The sequence below is a fragment of the Neolamprologus multifasciatus genome, chromosome 4 (genome assembly GCF_963576455.1).
Source record: "Neolamprologus multifasciatus chromosome 4, fNeoMul1.2, whole genome shotgun sequence".
Classification (NCBI taxonomy): domain Eukaryota; kingdom Metazoa; phylum Chordata; class Actinopteri; order Cichliformes; family Cichlidae; genus Neolamprologus; species Neolamprologus multifasciatus.
Window position 1 is genome coordinate 6,933,102 of NC_140442.1, and position 6,000 is coordinate 6,939,101.

The following is a 6,000-nucleotide window of genomic DNA, read 5'->3' on the forward strand; positions in this document are numbered from 1 at the left end:
GAAATGGGTCACAAAAACTCCGTAGTGCATTTCCTGAGAGCTGCTTTGAACTGACGTATCAAACACTGCGCTAGTGAACTTGTGGCAGCTGCTGGTGAAAGCGGAACTGAGTGAAAATAAATCCCAGTGTCCAGATTCATGCTAATGTACGAAGCCGTCACTCAGTGTGCGTTTAGCTCCCTGAAGTAAATATTTCATGACATCAGTGGTAAAATGTGACAGAGGCTGCAGATACACAGACCTTTTAAATGATTGCTCTCGGACCTTGAATGGCATTTGTTGACATGACCGAAATTGTGCCTAAAATGAAGAAGCGTGTCCATTTAACTGTCATCGGTAAGCAGTTTAACAGGAGAGTCATTTTTACCTTCAGGTTGCTCATCCATGAATCCTTTCTGATTAGATCGTTCCAGTTACTACATGTGCACCTCAACTTTGCTTTAACTAAACAATCAGCTGCCTGCTTCCTATTTTACAGCAGCAAACTCAAAACAGAGGTCATGTGACATGCATCATCAGCTTTAAAATGCCGATCTAGACAGAGAGCATATTAATGTGTACACGGCCTTAAATGACACTCCTCATTCTTTGGAGACTGGATGTTTTCTTTCTTATGTTTGGCACTGAAGTAACTGATTTACTGGACTAACAAACTATGTGTCACGGCTGGCGGGGTGAGCCGTGTGGTGTGGAGGAAAGGAGGACCCAAAATGCAGACAGCGACTGGTGATTCGAGTGAGGTTTATTTACAAGTGGTGGAGTGGCAAAACAGGCAGTGAGGGGAGAGTATTTACAGTACACAAATAACAGAACCGAGGGCAGGACATAAACCTAAACTGGGTGAGCTAAATAACAAACCTGAGATCATACGAATGGGGTGGGAGGCAGAGAGCCGCAGACGAGGAACAGGACACCATGAAACACAGACGAGCCGACAATGAACACAGCCCGACACCCACTATATATACACACACACGGTAATCGGGTAATGGCAGACAGGCGGGGACACAGCTGGAACCAATGGACATAACGAGACACAACCCTACAAAGTAAAACAGGAAACACACAGACTGTTTTACATAACAACGCGGGGACATGAACAAAGCACCGAGGACAGACACAGGTAGGGCTGAATATACACCAAACTCCAGAAAACACAAAACGCTGGGTCAAAATGACCCAGGACCATGACACTATGCTCCTATTGTTATTCGCATTATTTTTGCAATTGCTTCTCACACATTTGTTCAACAAATCAAACCTGATTAGAGTATTTGGTACAATGTTTTAAAATGAAAACAAATTAGGAGAGCTTATTAAATAGAAGTGAAGTGAAAATAATCTTAACATCTTATTTTCAGTATTTCTGTTGATAGACAAAATCACTCCTTATCAAACAGAACAACAAAAGAGAAAAAGAGGCTCTAAATTGGAAATGAAGTTGGAGAATTAAAAGTGTTACCATGTCTCCAGCATAATGTCATCCTTTTTGTTTGTTTTTGTTTGTCTTGGACAGACAAACTACTTGCTTTTACGTGCTCAGTTTGCTTTATTTGCTTTATTTAGCTTTTATCGTTTCCTCGGTTTCCCTGCGTCTTTTCCCGTGTGTTATGAATAAATTATTATTTTTTGGGTACCAGTACTGGTTTTATTTTGTTGTGTTTATCTGCGACACCTTGACACGGTGAAAATATTGTCGGACATAAACCGGTCACAAAAAAAGGTTGGGGACCGCAGATTTAGACTGGGTCTATATGCTGATTTTTTTCTCTAAGTAGCTAACCGAGGCACACTTGAATTGTAAAAATGCATCAACACTTCTAATTGCAGATCTAAAAATAAGTCTTTAATAATTGTAAAGAGCGATAGCACCTCTTTGTATAACTGACAGATTTAAACATTACATTCATGAGAAAAAGTTTCCAGGGCGCAAAACTTTCTGTAGGCCAGTAGAAACAGATTGTAAGCGCATATGGTTTAGTCTTCTTGAGATGCTTAAATAAAATCTACACTGGCTGCACAATGCAGGAAGCATGACAGCAGCATATGATTTCCCCCTCAAACTCCACAGTGAGCTCCTTATTGATTTTTCTGCTGACACTAATTTAATGTCTTTGACAGTTCCAATATATATATGATTATGGACGTGGAAATGACCACCTAATGCTTAAGTTCGAGGATTTTCTTATTACATGTAACACTAAGATTTTCTTTTTTTGTCTCAGGGAACAACTTTACTTAAATCTACATTAATTTGACAGAGTAGTATCAGATGCTTTTTTGGATTAAGATGTACAAAGCAGATGATGAAGTTCCAGTATACACTCATGGCACATTTTTTGTTGCACCTGCTACTATTGGTTTGGATTCCCTTTTGCCTTCAGAACAGCCTTAATTTTTCATTGCATAGATTCAAGAAGGTGCTGGAAACATTCTTCAGGGGTTTTAGTCTATATTGACATGATGCAGGCATGCAGCAGCTGCAGATTTGTCAGTTATAAATTCATGATGTGGATCTCTCAGTCTGCCACATCCCCACGGTACTCTGCTGGATTGAGATCTCATGACTATGTAGTCCATTTGATTACACATTGCCATTTTCAAGAAAGCCATTTGATTTGAGCTTTGAGACATGGAAAGCTGCTGGAAGCAACTATGGTGGTCATGAAGTTATGGTCATCAACAATAATCAGGTGAAGAATAGATCCCTCCCACTATTATACCACCACCAACTGCTGATGCAAGACAGGACGAATCCATGTTTTTATCTGCATGTTGCAGCAGAAAATTGAGACTCATCATGTCATGCAATGTTTTTCCAATCTTCTGTTGTTCAAACGCAGTAAGCACATGTGAACTGTAGCCTGTTTTTAGTTAACATTAGTGGCACCTGGCGTGTTCTTCTGCTGCTGTAGTCACCCTGTTTCAAGGTCCAACCTGTTGTGCTAACCTTGGTTGCAGCAAGTGGTTATTTGAGTTTCTGTTGTCTTTCTATCAGTTTGAAGCAATCTAGACCTCCACCTCTGACCTCTGACACCAAACACTGGATATTTGATCTTTTTCAGACCATTCTGTGTAAAGAGATGGTTGTGTAGATCAAAAGTTCTTAAAACAAATCAAATCAGCTCCATTTAAAATCAGCTTTTCCCCAATCTGATCACGTGAGAAATTCAGAAGGTCATCTTGACCATGTCTACACACCTACTTGTCTAAATAAGTTGTTGCCATGCAACTAGCTAAGTTTGCATTAATGAAAAGTTGAAAAGGCATACCTAATAAAGTGGCTAGTAAGTATATCTATTATTATAAGTTGAACTACTCATTCAGAGTAAATGTTTATACTGTTAAACTGCTTAAACATGACCAACTGCTACATTGAAGTCTGCCTTACTACTTAATGTATCAACAACAACAAGAATAAGAATAGAATAATAATAATAATAATGGATTGGATTTATATAGCGCTTTTCAAGGCACCCAAAGCGCTTTAAAATGCCACTATTCATTCACTCTCGCATTCACACACTGGTGGAGGCAAGCTACGGTTGTAGCTACAGCTGCCCTGGGGCAGACTGACAGAAGCGAGGCTGCCATATCGCGCCATCGGCCCCTCTGGCCAACACCAGTAGGCAGTAGGGTGTCTTGTGTCTTGCCCAAGGACACAACGACCAGGACAGAGAGCCCGGGGATCGAACCGGCAACCTTCCGGTTACAGATACGCTTCCCAACCCCCTAGAGTAAAAGCTCTACACTCACTCTACAGAGGAGTCTGGTATGAGTCTGATACGAATCGAGAAGTCAGTGTAGCTCATTTCTGTCTGATGGCAGCGATACTGAGGTCAGTTGTTGAGGTTATCCTGAACTTTTCTCTTGGTAAGTGCTGCTGTTTTTTTGTTGCTCTTAGGTGTCCTCAGTGAAACTTTCTTTAAAGGCGTTCTAGCATTGCTGGACTCTGACATTTAGCAAATAAACTCTCATATTCTCCTGAAACTCATAGAAAGGACTCGCTAGCAGGACACTTACACGGTTTACACCGGTTTATTTACAGGTTTCCTTAGTGCAGAGAAAGAAAACAAAAAGCAATGTCTTAAGCCATGGTTTCTGAGAGTGGACAGAGGAGCTGCAGCACACACTTTCACAGTTACTGGAGGGACACTGGAGAGATCTGCACAGAAAAAGAGGTTAGAGCTGAGAACACACTGACAGCAAGCATGAACCGGACAAAAGCCAGAGCATAATACCTCTTGCTGATGCAAGGATGTGGCAATGACTGAGGGATTGCTTCAGCCTTTAATAGCCAGTCTGATGACCACATGAGGAGCAGGTGAGTTCATCAGCAGGTCTTCAACAGGTAAGAGCGAGGAAGCCCAATGAAACCACCTCTGAAAGAGGGAAATACATGCATACACAGACAAGGAGAAAATGTGAAAAAGTAAGCCAGTGAGAGGGAGAGAGGAAGGCCAGCACAGAAGGACTTGGGGACCATTGCATAATTTTAGCTTATAACCAGCTGTTGTTGTTTAGCTGGCTCATTGTCAGCTGTCTAGGGACAGGGCTAATCTGCTGACAATTGTGACAATATTTGGAATAAAGAAGCATATTTATGCACATTTTCATGTGTTAGAGCCCTGACCTTAAGAAGAAGAGGATACTGTATTATCCAAATGCTCGTCACTTTGTCTCTTTTATTCACATTTTCACCTCTTTGGTGTGAAAATGTGATTAAAAAATGGGTACAATCCTTCATATCTCGTGTATGAAGGTACAGAACACAAACACCTACCAGCTCACTTCTCCTCTGTTTTCATGCTTTGTATGAGACCAGTCTCTAGCCACAAACATACAACTCAATTAGGTGGAATGGAAATGTCCCAAAGTGTCTCAACCACTGTATTTAAGACAGGGCTTCTACACACCAGCACTTGCACCGATGTACTTTTAATGGATTAATTTATTGGAAGATGTACTTAGACACTATTCAGCGTATATTTATGTGTGCAACATGCTTTTTTAAAATATTAAATAAAGTAAAAAAAATTACTTACTGTACCTTTAACATCACCCACTGACTTCCTCTCATCAGATTTCCAGTTTAATCGCTGAGCCTGCCTTGCGAGCATTACAACTTTTAAATAAATAATCAGGCTTTTAAATCTGGTTCCTCTTGAGTTTTTAATCATCATGATGATGATACCATTTATAGAACAGTAAATAATCTGCTTATAGACATTGCTGAGCAAGAGAAATAAAACATCTCCTTACAAATTTTAAAACACGGCTGCTGTTTTAATAAACAGAAACTATAAATACTGTATGAACTTGCAAGCAGGTATTTTTTCTGTACTTCCTCTGTCATATTATTTTTTTGCCCCATTCTGTGGAGAACATATTGCCACCCAAACTCCAATATTCCTTTTTCACACTTGTATATGTAACCACAGATTACATTCTCTCAATCAATTGAGTTTCCCTTTGGGCAGGACATGCACACCCTATCAAATTTCTTCCTTTTTTATGCCAAAAAGATGATCAAATGGTCTGAGTCTCTGCTTTCAGATCAAAGCAGCTAGACCACTGCTCGTGAAAGTAATTCAGCATTCTGTGCAGTGTACTATTGGAAAACGGGGCTACCGTGCTTTGATGACTAAACCATTTCTTCCCCACTATTAATCTTACAGTATTGACTTGAAATGCAAAAAAGGTATAGCTCCATAAGCACTATCAGCACCTATGTGTGTGCGAGCGTAGGCAGATACATAGACAAACACTGATATATTACCTTCCTTTTACACAGTACCTCTGCACATTTGTCACTCTTCTGATGATAGAGCTCCTACTTCTGAAGTCCTTGTATCCACCCTGGGGTTTTGATAATATGCTTTTTCAGTGCCCTTAACAAGCATCTGTATTTCTTCACCTTACATCAGTTTGCCACTTGAAACTCCTTAGAAACTCGGGGTCTTTCACATACTTCTTTCAAGAGAAAAATTTACATTGTCG

The 6,000-nt window shown here is 40.2% G+C and overlaps 1 protein-coding gene across 3 annotated transcripts in view; it reads left to right on the forward strand.

Annotated features, from left to right (window-relative positions):
- asic2 (acid-sensing (proton-gated) ion channel 2) overlaps positions 1–6,000 on the forward strand; it is a 422,593-nt gene that overhangs the window by 255,137 nt on the left and 161,456 nt on the right. The window lies entirely within an intron of this gene.